Below are 15,738 nucleotides of genomic sequence, written 5' to 3'. Positions count from 1 at the left end.
CTGCTGTGTTCCTCCAGCTCTACACTGTGATATCTCTGACTCCAGCACTGGCAGGTCTTACTGTCTCTGAGTGAGTTATAGCCCAGTACGAGTCCTTTGACTGTCGGTAGCTCAGCATTAGTCGTTTGATTGCACCTAGCCGAGTATCAGTCCTCTGATGGTACCTAGCCCAGTATTAACGCTTTGACTAGAGTTTAAACATAGAACATAGAACAGTACAGGCCCTTCGGCCCACAATGTTGTGCCCACCTATTATCCTCCTCTAAGATCAAACTAATGTGCATACCCTTCATTTTGCTATCATACATGTGCCTATCCAAGTTTGCCTAGCATTCTGCTCCTAAGATGCTGCTTGGCCTGCTGTGTTCATCCAGCTCTGCACCTTGTTGCCTAGCATTAATCCTTATTACCTAGCCCAGTATTAGTCCTCTGACTATACCTAGCCCAGTATTAGTCCTTTCCCTGCAGCTAGCCCAGTATTAATCCACTCACTGGAGTCAACCCGTTTCAATTCTCTAACTGGAGTTAGCTGAGTACTGACTGCAGTTAAACCAATCCGCATCCTCGAAACAGTACGTAATTAACCCCAGTGACGACCTGATGACACACTTACATTCGTCTCAGAAGAGGTTGTTTTCAACTCCTCCCATATGGTCTAGCGGTTAGGATTCCTGGTTTTCACCCAGGCGGCCCGGGTTCGACTCCCGGTATGGGAATGAGAATTTTTTTTTTTGCATCTTCAAATCCTTTTTTTGTGGTTATGGAGACATGTTCAAACAAATGTCCGAACGGTCCCCCATAAGTTGCAGCGACTGCAACAGACGCCGCTGTGACCGATGGTGGGATTGCGCTGCAATGGCCTCCCTTACCTGGGGCTGCCTGGAGCCGGAGTTCGGCTAACATTGGGACAAACTGGGATAGAGGGGATTTTGACTCTATATTACCCTGGAATCCTCCCAAATTCCCGTCCTGTAGCTTCCGTGGGACGTAAAGGGACAAAGCGTGACTCCCGGGGGTTCTCTGTCTATCTTCTGACTTTTCCCATGGTATCTAATGTCGAGCATTCAGGGACTTTTTTGGGAGTGAGGGTCACTTCTGGGAAAGAAGGAGCAGTTCCCTAATCCAAGGGACCGTCTCCAAATTCACTGCCCGGGCAGTGTAAATCATAAGGACCACTTTTAAAAAGAAACACAGTTTGACATTGTTTTCTATTGCGGACAAGTCCGACTCACTTCCAGTCACAGCCGTCAAACGAACACAAGCAAATCTGTCGGGAATTTAAAATCATAAATATTTAAATGTTTCTATCGATGTGGATACTCTCCCAGAGACCGGGACAATGCCCCGTTAATGAACTTAAATCCATCGAGTACAATTATGCCAACGCTCAGAAAACCGACTTCATCCCAGTCCGACCTGGCCCCCTGCACAATTATCCCGCACTATTAAGTTATTATCCAAAGTGAAATTAATTTCGAAATCCCACTTTATCAGAGCAAGTTCCCACCAGTAGCAAACAGAAGCCAATACTTTTTCAGTCTCCTGTTTTCTGTCTACTCTCGTTGTCAAAGTCCCCTGAATCCAATAATTAATTGCACTTTTCCATTTCTTCGCTCCTAGTTAATTCCTACCCCATAGGTGTTAACTCTGCTGCACCTATATGTTTGTGTCTTTTGGGTGTTATATTGTCACCAAATTGAGAATTATTTTGTAAAAAAAAAACTTCGAAAATAGCTTTTTTCTTTAAATTGAAAAGCATTTTATATCTAAGCCCAACTGGAATTATTTAGAATATTCGAAACCGATCTGTGTATGTTGCTTTTGTGGATAATAAACAGTTCTGGCGCCAGTCAAATGCTGTTAATTCTCATCGCATCTGAAGCTTGGAGACCGTCCCTTGCTGCAGAAATTGGCCACAGTGTTATGGAAAAATGTGATTCGCCCGGAGCCAATGGAAAAGACGAGAAACGAGTTAGGAAATCCCCAAACCTTCAAGGAGTTTTGGTGGGGAGTGTGGAGGCAGGCGAATGGTAAAGAGACTTCGCTTCATTGATCAGCACTGACCTGTGTAGAGGTGACCCTCCTCCCACGGTGAGTAGAGAACAAGCTCAGGGTGGGTTTCCTAACTTTTTCTTTGTGTTTAGAGCGAAACTTAGCTGCAGAAGGAAACAGTCCCCTCAAATAAGTAAGTGTGATTACTGGCATCATGTTCAATGATTGCATGCCCCGTGACCCACTGTGCCCAGGATTTTGCTGCGCCTGACGCACGTTTTCTTAAAACGTCTCCACTTCAGTGATCGTACACACTTGCAGTAAGTTGTTTTAAAAGTTGAGCGGATTAAGCCATTGAGTGCGGTAAGTCTGGATGTACCGGTGGATTCAAAGCAGCGTGCTCGAAGCGACCATGCAAACAAGTTAATGACAGCTCAACTCACCAAGCACTACCCCCCACCCCCCACCAATTTTACCGGTTGGGAGTCTTTCAGTCTTTGATAAAATATGAGCTTGTAAATGCAGTGATGTAAGCGCATCACCAGGAGATAATCTTCATCATTGTGTTGATTGCTTCATTTGTGCTTACACACACTCCCTGTGATGTACTGCTGCGATCAAAAAGTCATTGTTGCTGGCGACAGTCCAAGATGTTCAAGGCTATAGGAAACTGAGTGCTTCAACCCAATAACCTGATCATTGAGAGCACTTAAACATACATCATTGAATCCCACTATTTCATAGTTTTTTCCATATATATATATATATAAAGCAGGATAATTTTAATGAAGTTAAAGGAATGAGGGAGGCTACTGAACCAGTGGCTGTGCAATAATATAGTGGGAAAACGTTCTGTAGCTTGGTAGCTGGGAAATTCTAATGTGGGAAGCACCGGTGGTACTCTGTCTTGAAGTAGAATAAACATTATGAATCACCCAAAGTAATTTGAGTGAGGGTGGTGGTGCGTGGGCGGGGTGTGGAGTGGGGAAGAGAGAGAGTCCTGCTCCTGTTCACTGTTTAGAATAGCCAGCATTGACTTCAAAGTCATCTATAAAATTCCATTGGTCTTTTAATGGTCTGACCAGCCTGATTTTTTGGGGGGATACAGGGAATCTCAGAATTGTGAAGCTGTTTGCTGTTTAAAAAAAAATCAAAAGAAAATGTTAAACTGACAGCAAAATTGCAATATGGTTGGAGGAATTCAAATCCAAATTGTAGGATAGAGGTTTTATTTTCAAAATTAAATGTGTGCTCCTATCCATATTGTGCTGTGGTAGTTCTGAGCTGTTCAGTATATTGACTGGCATTTGGAGTTCTGAAAGAGCAGTAAGTGCGAGATGTGTCTTTCCCATGCAACAGCTAAAGACTTTAGTCATTTATTAGGGTGGGATGACAAGAAATGTGAGGATCTTGACCAGTGGGAGTAAGCCAGACAACACAAGAGTAACTTGCATTTATACTGTTCCTCTCACAGCTCAGAACATGCCAACTACTTCACAGTCAAGGAAGTTATTGAAGTGTAGTTACTATTGTAACCTAGGAAGTACAGCAGCTAATTTATGCAGAGCACACCTCCACAAACCTCAATCTATAGATAATCTGTCTGTGATGTTAATTTGAGGGATACGTTGTTGCCAAGACACCAGGGACACAGTCATAGAGTCATACTGCATGGATGCAGACCCTTCAGCCCAACCAGTCCATGGGATGTTTTAATTCATGTAGGAGACCAGGCGGGGCTTCTATTTAACACATCACCCAAGAAACAGCAACACTGGCAGTTTAGTATTCCCTTAGTACTGCATGTTGTCAGCCTAGATTTTGTGGTCAAATTATTGGAATGGAATTTTTCAACATACATCCTTCTCTCACTCTGAGGCACGAGTGCTACCAACTGAGGGACAGCTGAAAGTACTTGTTACATGGTGTCCTGCATGACTGCGCAGTATCTGAGTGCTCTATGTCCAATTTGCTGCTATTGAATTGTGGTAATATCTGAGATTATGTATGGAATGGAGCTTGGAACTTTAACCCTTCTTCTGAGATGAGAATGTTACCAACAGAGTCAAGCTGAAATGCAGTTTTCCCGTGATATCACTACGCGAAGTACTTACCATGCCCTTGGATTGAAGGGTTAGACAAATTGTTGTTTGGTTTTCAGGTCGTACTGGTTTGAAAATGACAGAGTATTAAGATGCTCCAAATAGATTAGGAAAGCAATGGACTCCACTCTGGTTTCAGCCTAATTTATACTTTCTTCTACATTTTAACTTGCAGCAGGGCATATTTCATTCTGTGCTGTAGGCTTCAGCTAGTTTATCCTGGGCAGGAGTTACCTTTCTGCTCTACTGTGTCAGCTTGTTATACTGGTTGATTTCCAGTTTTATCTATTAAGGGAATTAATTTAACCAGTGGGGAGCTGCTGAAGTTTGAAGAGAGCTGTACTTGAGATCTACTGTTCCCTGTAACAGCTAAACCTGTGGTTGTTGACTTGCTCGCTGGGCTGGTAAGTTTGGTTGCAGATGTTTCGTCACCCTGCTAGGTAACATCATCAGTGTGCCTCCGGTGAAGCGTCGGTGTTCTGTCCCACTTGCTATTTAAGTGTCTTGGTTTGCTGGGCTGGGTGGCATCACTCCCGGATTTGTTTCTTAGTGGTTGGTGTATGGGGTCCAGCTCTACATGTTAGTTAATGGAGTTCCAGTTTGAGTGCCAGGCCTCCAAGAATTCTCATGTGTGTCTTTGGTTGGCTTGTCCTAGGATGGCTACATTTGTTCCAGTTGAACCGTGTTACAATCACAGTACTCCTACAGAGGGGAGTGAAGCAAGATTCCATAGAGAGTCTTGCACCACTTTGTTTTCCAGTCATTTGGGGCTTTGAACTTCTACATTCAACCAGGACGGCAGTGGTGTGAAGGTGAAACTGCTCATTTCCAGGCTTCACTACCTTACTTACCCTTGGCCAGCCTTCCATTTTCCACTTTCCATAAATTTAAGCCTGTCCAAAACTCTGCTCATATCCTCCTGTCCACAAAGCTTATCCATCACATCTAGGCTTGTTGATGAACAACCATGTTGATTATTAAAATTCTCAACCTCTGTAACCTCTTCTAGCCCTAAGATGTTCCAAGGTCTCTATGTTTCTTCACCTCTGGCCCTTTGTGCATCCCCCTTTCCCTCTGTTGTCCTACTGGTGCTTTAACTTTCAGCTGTTTTGCTTCTAAGCTCTGATGGTCCTCCCGACGTTGCCTCTATACCTGTCTCGTTCTCTGTAAGAAGTTTCTGAAAGTCAATCTTTTTGTTACACTGTTAGTAACCTGTCAAAATGTTTCTGCCTTTTGATATAATGTCAATTTTCTTTGTCTGATTACAGTGAAGTAGCTTGGTCCATTTTACTATGGACAGAGTCCCATATAAATGTAATTTTTTAGCTGAGAATAAACTTTAGATTTCAGGGCCGAGATGCTGATTGTTATTGCGGATCAGCCCTGTCTCATTATCAGAGTTTATCCATCCACATTCGAAGTGTCTGTGCCTTACAAGCACAAAGTGATTTAGTAATTTTCCAAAGAGGACATTTAGTCTGCATACATTTAGAATGGAATTAGCAACAAGGCTGATGTGATAAATGGAAAAGTTCAAACTACTACAGTTTTGTTCAGAGGTTGGCTTAAGGTATGCTGTTGGAGTATGGTGGGAGAAAGTGTCCCTTGCATATACCTAATCATAACAACCAGATCTGCATCATCATGTAAAGACTGGCCAAGCCTTAATTCTGCCCTTTGGTATGTAGACCAGACCATAGAACCCCAGGGAAATGGAATCCTGAGTTGTCATTTTCTCTTTCCTTTGTATAATATTGAGGCTATTACTAGGGTCTCAATTAATGTACTGGGTGGCATAAGCTAACTTAATGCAGGACCGTATTGTAGGAGAGAGGGGGTAGTTGGGGTTAGTGGGTGGGAGAAACATATATTAAAATAAGCATTTTTAGTTTGTGTATGGAATATTTGAAAGAGAATTATTTCTGAACAGATCTTTTTCATTTGCAGTAACATTTACCCTCTGTAAGTAACCTTCAGTTTTTGCCAGCAAGATGCTTATCAGGGAACTTTTTGTCATCTGTGATCTTTGAAGTTTGGCCTACTCATTCACGTGAAATGGGATGAGAAAGGTTTGAATTGGGGAGGGGGCAAGGTTAATTTAGTCGCATTCTTTTACTGCTATTGTATGTGTTTTTGATTTTAATTGTGCAATTCAGTGACTGATAAGCAAACGCATTGTAACTGCAATTTGCTAAGGTAGCTGTGGTGATGGAGGGTGTGTTGGTTATATAATTTTCCAAATCAATGACTTAGACAAAGAGACTGAGAGTAATGTATCTAAGTTTGCTGACAATAGAAAGCCAATGGGAACATAAACTTTGTGAGGAGAAAATAGATATTGACAGGTTGCAGACTGAATATAAGAAGGGGGACTATGATGCTATTCAGTTTGGCTGTAAAAAAACACTTTCGAAATGTAGATGTTCAAAGGAACTTTGGTCTTGTACAGGGAGAACAGAAAGTTAGCATGTAGATACAGAAAGCAATTTGAACAGCAAATGGTATGTTGGTATTTAGTATAAGGAGACTAGAGTGAAAGAATTAAGTTTTGCTTCAATTATGCTGAGCTTTGATGAGACTGAAACTGATGTACTATGTGTGGGTCACCTCTTTCAAGGAAGGATATACTTGACAAGAAAAAGTTCACTAGTTTGATCCCTGGGATGAAATTGTTGTCTTATGGTCAAAAATTGGGAAAATTTGATCAGTCCTCTGAAAACATACAAAACTCAGAGGGAGCTTGATAGGGTGGACACAAGTGGGTTCTCCAAGGCTGGGGATCTAGAAAAATGTGGATCGGTTTCAGGGTAACGGGTCAGTTGTTCAGGGTGGAGCTGCAGAGAAATTTCTTCACTGAGGGTTGTGGATGATTGGAATCATTTGGAGGTTGTGGATGCTCCATCATTGAACATAATCAAGGTTGAGATAGACAAAGTTTTGGTCTTTCTGGGAAATGAGGGATATGGGTAAAGGCAGGGATGTGGAGTTGGGCCAGAAGATCAGCCACCATCATATAGACTGATAGAACAAGCTGGAGTGGTCATGTGGTCTCTTCAATCTCATATTTCCCAGGTTGTTTTACTGTTTGCAACCTAACTTGCATTAAATCTATTCATCATCATTACCCTTGTGCTTGTATTAACTCCCAGTCCTATTTTTATTCTCCTTCTTTTTCCTCTTTGAATTTGGCACTGCCCATCCGTTATTTCTGTAAAGGCCTACAATTCACTCAGTCTTGCTCTAACACTGGCCTCTTGTGAGTTTTTCATTTCATTTGCCTTATGATTGGTAGTAATGCCTTTTAACCTTCTCAACCCTTGCCTCAGAAATTCTCATTCCAGACCCTTTTCCTGATTTAGAAGCTGCTTAAAACCTACTTCTTTGCAGATTTTAGTGACTTGCTAAATTTAATTTTGAAATGCTCTAATTAAGTGTCTTGAGATGTGTTGCTAGACTGAAGATGCAAAATTGATGCAAGTTGTTTCTGTGATCATGTGGTAATCTTGTGCTGTTTATTTTAATGAATGTGGTTTCTTGATACTGATGACACCATGCAGAACAATCTGCACCATTTATATTAGCTGGCAGATATCCAATGGCTTTGTACACTGGAATGCTCGGGCATACCCATACAGGGTAGTAGGCAATTCTGCCTTGTTGGCTTGCATCTGCCATTACTCCCACTCTCGCCCGTCACGGCCTGTCAACCCTTCCCACTCACTCCATTATATCAGACTGTTGAAAAACTGGCATGTGACTTCTGAGTAACTGCGTATGTGACAATCTGCCCGTTTTCTGTTGAATTTTCTGTTATGTCTAAAGGGAACATGGTTGACATCAAATAAATCTGCTCATGTTTCAGATTATAAGTAACTTATGAATTGGATGTAATTGGCTGAACCTTTGAGAAAATGAAGAAAGCAGTGGGATGAAGTTCAACTGCATTAAAAGTTGGAGTTTGAATTTGTGGGTTTATTGACTGTAAGCTCCAAGGACTGGAAGAGAGTGCCATTTTGTGCAGCTTTCCTTGTGAACTCGATCTGAGTTTGACTACCTCACCTGCAAAAGCTGTTTTTATGTGGGGCTTTCTGACACATTAGCGCCGTCAACTTGCTGGTTCCATGAGATGTGCTTTCTGCGCCAATTTCAAAGCTGTTTTGGTATATCCAAGGCTGGTGACCATGACAAGCTGTGTGCATTTTTAAGTAGGTTTAATGGGCTGCCAGTCTTTGTGAGAATGTAGTGTTTACTTTGAGTAGTTGCTAGTTGTATGAGATTGACTGAGAGTTGCTACCCTAGAGCATATCATACGCAGTACATAGCCATCTTAAGAGAATTGAGGCTAGTGAATTCCACCTCTATTGCTCAATTATAAATGTTATGCGTTTTAGACCGTTGAGATATTAGCCCTCAATGATCTTGCCTATTGAGTCAGAAAGTTGTGGATTCAAATTCCATGTCAGAGACTTGAACACAAAACCTTTGGCTGACATTACAGTCCAGTGCTGAGGGAGGGCTGTGCCTTCAGAGACATCATTTTTTGTACGGACTTGAATGATCTCAATGCTCCTAGGCAGTCCTCTTAAGACCAAAGATGACTTTCTTCCAGTCTGGAGCTGTGGGCCTGAGGTGATGGAGCAGCCCAACGCTGGATGCACACACCCTGCCACAGCTGGTGCAGCTGGTATCTGAAAAAATGGGTAGATGAGATGCTTGGGTTTTCACCAGCCCTTCCACCGTTTGTGTTTGGCTGCCACCAGTGCCTATCGGCGATGCTCAAAATGGTGGGCACCTTCATGGATGCTTCTCCTCCCAATTTGGGTGGTCTTGAGCAAGAGATTGTGGATATTGTGTTTTTATCAGCAACGCTTTGAGCATTTCCTTTGAAATGTTTTCTCTCAGTGACACTTTTGAGAACATTTTGTGCATCTTGTCAGGTGTATCAATGATATGTCCAGCCAAAGCAGCTGATTGATAGTAGCCAGTGCAGTGATGCTGGGGGTTTTGGCCTCAGAAGGCATTGATATCAGAGCACCTACCCTTTCAGTGGATTGGCTGAATTCTGTGGGAGGCCTTGCTGGTGATATTTCTCAAGTGTTTTTGAGATGTCTGCAGCACATTGGCCATGTCTCCAACATATACAGAAAGACAGGTAATACGACTGTCGATATAGATCGCGGGCTTGATGCTGGATTCCAGCTCTTTGTTCCTCATATGGTCAAAGGCTGCACTGACTCACTGGAGATAATATTGAATTTTTTTCTTCAATATCTTCCCTCACTGAAATGTGATTCAATGTTATGAGAACTGACGGTTTTCCAATGGTTTATCTCTGACCCATTTTCTCATACACCTCCGTGGATGCATTGAAGATGGTTTGTAGTTTGGTCTTGGAGTGTGTGGCCACAGAAACGTTATCTGCACACTACAGCTTGATGATAGAGATTGGGCTGGTCTTGGTTCTGTACTGGAGGTGATGCACGTTGAATAGTTTCCTGTTTGTCTTGTATAGAAGCTCCATTCCAGCTTCATGGATATGGGGTGGAGTGTTGCTGTGCAGAAGATGGAGATGACCACTGAGCAATGACACAAATTTGCTTGACCCCAGTTTGTGGACATGTTGGGTCTGTAATAGAATCTTTGGAGAAGATCATAGTTTGTATGCTGTTACGTTAGATTGCATACAGTGATAAATTTCTGTGGACAGCTAAATTTGAGGAGAATGCTGATGGAGCTGAAGCCTTTGTGAGGTTGAAGGAGGCCATGTATAAAGATTGCTACTGCTCTCTGCACTTTCCTTGAACCTTTCTTGATGTGAAGATTATGTCCTCTGTGCCTCTTGATGGATGTTGCCTGCATTGAGAGTCCAATTCAATCAGCCACTGGGAGAGGGTAGTTTTGAGATGAATTTTTGCAATGACCTTCCCTGTGACAGATAGCAGTAGACCCCTCCATAATTAACATAGTGTGGAGCTGGATGAACTCAGCAGGTCAGGCAGCATCAGAGGAGCAGGAAAGTCGGCGTTTTGGGTCGGGACCCTTCATCAGAACTGACCCTTCATCAGAGCTCTGATAAAGGGTCCTGACCTAAAACGTCTACTTTCCTGTTCCACTGATGCTGCCTGACCTGCTGCATTCCTCCAGCTCCACACTATGTTGATTCCAGCATCTGCAGTTCTTGCTATCTCTGACCCCTCCATAATTATCACAATCCAATTATAATTGATGATTTCTTGCTATTGGTCACAATTATGGAATTTAGGAGATCTGCTGGCATGCCATGTTCCTTCCACATGAGGGGGATGAGGACACATATTTGTGCCAAAACTCTTTCTTTCTGTGCCCTATTTCCACATTTTAACAAAGTGCATTTGTGTTGGCAGAATATGCTGTCTAAAGGTTTTTCACTTTCATGCCAGGCTGGGGTTGGGTAACATGGCATGTATAGTGCTCAATGACGTTCATGTTGAGGATCCGTAATGCTTTATGCCACTGATGTCCTGGCTATTATTTACCCCTGTTGCAACATCACCTAAAACAGATTATCTGATCATTATTGAATTACAATGTCTGAGATCCTGCTTTGCATAAAATGGTTGTCATATTTCCTGCAACACCAAAGTGACTACATTACAAATTATTCTGTTATCTACAAAGAGATCCTGAGGTCAGGAGAAGTGTTATATTGATAGAAATCTTTCTTTCTAGGAAAGCAATTTTCCAGACATTATTGCAAACTGTGCTTTGAAGGACAACTAGGATTGTATCATTGGCATTCTTTCCAAGTTGTGTCTCCAGTTCAAAGGATACTTCTGCCTTATAAAGAGAATATTAAACTTGAATGCACTATAGATATAAACTCCCAGATGTGACGTTATTTAATTGCACAACATAGACCCACTTGAATTACGACTGCTGTGTTAGGTCTGGAAAGCAACATTATGCAGGGTTTCCCATGGTGTTCACAGATTCTTTATCCTTGCACGCAGTGACATTATACATACTTTGAGTATAGAACAACAAAAGACTGTTTAGCCCCCTGAGCATGTTTCACCATTCAATTATCTCTTGGCCAATATAAGATCTGGAACTATATGCCTTTATTCCATTTTCCTTAACACAAGTATTAACAAATGCTGATCTCAGATTGTAAAATTAACAATTGATCTACCCTCCATTGCTATTGTTTCCTAATTTTAGTCCCCAAAACGTCTGGTTCAAAATTTGAGCCCCAGTCTCCCCGAGCTGATGGAAGTAGCGAGAAACAATCTGTTCTCCTTAACTTTCTAAAATATTCAAAGACATTAAGATGTGATTTGATCTAAATTTCAGGGAATATGACCCGAGTTTGTGTAATCTCTCCTTGTAATTTAACCTTGAAATCCAGGTACTATTCTAATGAGCCTACATGTCACACTCTCTCCAAGGCCAAGCTGTACTTCCAAATGTGTAATGCTAAGGAGTACACTCTGTACTCGAGTTGTGGTCTAGCCAGGGCTTTATATAACTGAAGAACAAATACTACTCTCTTCTGTTTTGGTTGTCCCGATATGAAGGGCAGTGTTTCATCAGCATCTTAATCACTTTGTGGACTTTATATATATGGATCCCAAGATCCTAGAGGGGGAAGCAATAATACTTGGAAATCAATGTCTTGGTCATATCAGAGTTCAGTTTTGAAGGATATAAGATTTGCAGGTTCTACTGATTTTCCCTTGATTCTTTGAACTGCTATTTTTGACTGTTCTTCATTGACAAATTATTCTAATATTTCCTTTCATAAATCCGAAGTTAATATTCTTATGGAGCTGAAGTTTATTTACCACCGTTTTGCCTATTCTATCAGAATTTCTTTGTAATTTTATGTTTCCATCTGTACTGCTTACAATGTCACCTATCTATGTGATGTTGGTAAGTTGCTATGCGGCTTTACATCATTTCATTAATAATACAAATATTTGAGGCTTTTCCAGGATCTCTAACCAAATAATGGGACACCATTCATCCCTTCCTACCTAGTACAGACAGAGAAAAACTGGAAATTCTCAGCAGGTCAGGCAGCATTTAGGAGAGAAAGAGTTAACATTTCAGTGAGTCCTGTTGAAAGGTCATCAATATGAGATGTTGACATTCGTTTTCATCACAAATACAGCCTGATCCACTGATTCAGCATATTTTCTTATTTCAGAATTCCAGCGTCCATGGTATTTTGTTTCTCAGCCAATTGGATTACCTGCCCATTATGCTTACTCTCTGTCTGAAGCCGGCTCAGCCAGCAACTTGGCAACCCAATAACCTGATGTATACAGTTGAAATAATCCACTTTTTTTTTCAGTTTTAGATTGGATTTAAAAACACATGGCACATTTTTTAATTCTGTAAGTGAATGGGTTTAGATTGAGTTAAAGTCTTGGCCAGAGTGTTGAATAAGTTTTCAATGTTGGAAACAGAATTTTAGTGTTTCTATAGGTAGGATTTTCCTTTCCAATGTTGATAATACTTTTAGAAGCAGCAGTGTAGGTGACAAATTTGTTCAGTCACACTACATATTTGATACCGGGGAATTAATTCAGGCTTGAGGGTTGTGTGGAGTGGATGTAGGTTTGTTCTTTATCAACCCCAGATTGCCAAATCAGTGAACAACAGGAACTTGAGAGAGGAAGGTGAAATTTGTACCTGTCTCACTGGTGATCCAAGGACAATTTTGCATTCTCTTAGAGTCAACAACTCACTTCTCTTTTTTGAAATCAAAACCAGATAAACTTTGTTTTGTATCCATGTAACACTTCCCCATTGAATGCAATAAGAGATTATAGTCATTGAAAGGTTCAGTTTGCAGTGCCATCATTATCATTACCCCTTCTTCAAATTCAGATGGGTGAACAGAATTATTTCTGATCAAACATTCCTACTTGATGTTAGTAAAAAGGCTCAACAGCATGTACTGTTGCAAATACAATATACGGCAGATCTATCTGCATCTGTAGTTAGAAAATGTTCAATTTTAAGGTCGATGATCTCTCATCGAGACAACATGTCTCTAAATTTTTTTAGTTCTCACAAAAGTTGTGAACCTCAGATGTCCCAAAGCGTTTTGGAACAAAAAAAAATTCTTTTTTTTGAGGTATAGTCACTGTGTTATACTTTAGATCCATGTTTACACTGTGACGCCATGTTACTGAGTAGTGTAAACGGGGACAGCCTGTGTATACAAACCAGGATGCCAATTTTTTTACAACCCAAAACAAAATGGCAGTTTTTTTTTTAGAAACAGAGACTTTATTTAACTGAAATAAAAAGAGACAATGCTGGAGAAATTCAGCAGGCCTGGCAGGATATGTGGCAAAAGAAACCAAGTTAACGTTTTGTGTCCAGTATGACTCCTCTTTGGAGCACCATTTGTTCTGAAGATAGTTTAACTGAGTGCTGCATTTTTATAGAAACACTGGCCCAGATGACTACTTAGCCTAGCAGCGTGATGAAGTTAAACTGTTGGCAAGACCTTTGATTTAATAACCTTGGGATAGGTCAGACTTGATGCCTGTCTGGCTGAACTCACACACAATCGCCTTACTGTCCCGAATCGCTCTTGAAGGTGGTGGTGGACTGCAACACTGAAATCCGTGCAGATTGATCCATTTCTGAAGAAGGGTCCAGACTCAAAACGTCAACTTTCCCGCTGCTCTGATGCCACCTGGCCTGCTGTGTTCCTCCAGTTCCATACTGTGTTATCTCTGACTCCAGCGTCTGCAGTTCTTACTATCTCTAGATTAATCCTCCATTCTGTTTGGTAGGGAGTTCCAGGATTTAGACCCAATGATGAAGCAGAAATAATATTTTTCTTCATAGGTGTGAAGGTTATGACCAGGGGAGGAAGGGGAAATTTCTCCCCTATTTTTAACTCAGTCTTGATCATTTGCACCAATTTTCTAATTTTGTTTTTAATGCAAGCTATCACTTCAACTGAAACATAGTTAACAAAATCAAAATGAAGGAGCTCGTTCTGAAGTTTTCTTGAGTGAAAGAAAGAGATATTTTATTACCTACTCAGCAATGCTGAAAATGATGTCTTCTGGGGTGATGGGGAATGTTCTCTATGGCATTGCATTCGTTAGTTATTTAAGTTCTTAGAGTGAGAACTAAATCCACAATTATCCACAAAGCTGTTCTCTTTCCTCAGCAGTAGTAAAATGTCAGTGGGGAGAATCTAGTGTTTTGATGATTGACATTGCTGTTTACCCATTTGCTTTTTCCCCAGGCACGGTCTTTGGTTGGAAGGGAGGTGAGAATGCAAGCCTTCCAGACTGTGTTATGAATCTATCTTATTCTCTCTCTGCACTGCCAAGTAGTTGACTGAAATATGGTTTGTTTGTTTATTTCTGAGTCCAGCTTCAAACTGAACACTGTTGCAAGATGTAATGCTTGTAATGTGTGAACTCGTTACGAAAGTGTGAATTTCTTGACACTGGCACAGTTGTCTGGTTTCACTGTTTTTGGATGAAATGGTAATTTCAGCGTAGCTGTTTTAGTGTATCCCACGTGGGTTCCCTGGATTTGCCTCAATCTTTGGTCAGGTGCAGGTCAGTATTTGTCCTCTTTAAAAATCACTTCACTGTTATTTCTTCAGCATTTAAGTCAGATGCTGGAAGTTGAATGTCTGGTCCATATTTACCATTACTGAAACAAGGTGCTATTGGAAAAAAATCCTTGACAAGTTGAAGATGTGTATCATAAAAACAAAAGATTAGAAAAAGGTGAAGACCATATAGCTATTTGAGCTGACTCTGCCCTTCGATGTGAACTTCTCCAATGTTGGGAATCAACTCTACTTTCTTAAAAGAGGGGAGGCTCTGAGCTGGGGTAGGCTTGATTGTAGTGCCAGGAGATGCTGGCGCATCGCTGCGAGTGTGTGTTTCAGGAGTCGCAGGGAGAAACGCTTCTGAAGGATCTCAATGTTCTGAATGTAGACATTGTCATGGTTGGGGCCAAATTGGGAAGGCCTGAATGTGGACTGTAGACCATTGGGGATGATCTGGTTCCGTAGGCAGGTGCTAAGAAAGGTAATGTGGCTGTAGTACCTGGTTTGCTTCAGGACGTCAAGACCGAAGAGGTTACATAAGAGTTGCAGTGGGAGAAGGATCTAGGCCGAAACGTCAGCCTTCCTGCTCCTCTGATGCTGCTTGGCCTGCTGTGTTCATCCAGCTCTACACCTTGTTAACCCTACTTTCTTGCCTGCTCCCCCTATCCTTCGATTCTCTGAGACTGGTAGTTTCAGTATCTGGATCATTTCATGGTCACCATTACTGTTGCCAGATTTTACTTTGGCTGCACCTTATTAATAGAGTTTAATTTACCCAGATGCTTTGGCAGGATTTGGATTCTCGTCTGTGGGCCATTAGTCCAGTTCCCTGGGTTAGCAGTCTGTTAACATGACGGCTTTGCTCTCTACCCTTCGTCAAACAGTGCCATGAGGTTTCAATGTACAGCTGAAAGGGCAGACCTGGTTTAATTTCTTGTCAAAAAGACAGCGAGCACTCCTGGCGACCTCATGAGAATTGCCTGTATATTGTTCATTGGAGCTTGCATTACTGTCCTTCTAACTTGCCGTCTCTCTCTCTCTCTCTCTCTTTCTTTCTGGTGCAGA

At 41.5% G+C, this 15,738-nt stretch overlaps 1 protein-coding gene and 1 non-coding gene across 4 annotated transcripts in view; both read left to right on the top strand.

Moving 5' to 3' along the window:
- The first annotated feature begins 644 nt into the window (after window positions 1–644).
- On the top strand, window positions 645–716 carry trnae-uuc. The gene has a single exon. It is a non-coding gene; the product is annotated as a tRNA-Glu (tRNA).
- A 1,354-nt stretch (window positions 717–2,070) lies between these two features.
- elf1 (E74-like ETS transcription factor 1) overlaps window positions 2,071–15,738 on the top strand; it is a 263,211-nt gene continuing 249,543 nt past the window's right edge. The window contains exon 1 of one of the 3 annotated variants that reach the window (XM_048605142.1): window positions 2,071–2,091. The gene's annotated coding sequence lies outside the window, so the exon portion shown is untranslated. The remainder of the gene's footprint in view (window positions 2,092–15,738) is intronic. The other 2 variants (XM_048605137.1, XM_048605140.1) reach the window with 2 other exon arrangements.

The sequence above is a fragment of the Rhincodon typus genome, chromosome 14 (assembly GCF_021869965.1).
Source record: "Rhincodon typus isolate 14 chromosome 14, sRhiTyp1.1, whole genome shotgun sequence".
Taxonomy (NCBI): Eukaryota; Metazoa; Chordata; class Chondrichthyes; order Orectolobiformes; family Rhincodontidae; genus Rhincodon; species Rhincodon typus.
This window is presented reverse-complemented; position numbering and strand designations above follow the sequence as displayed.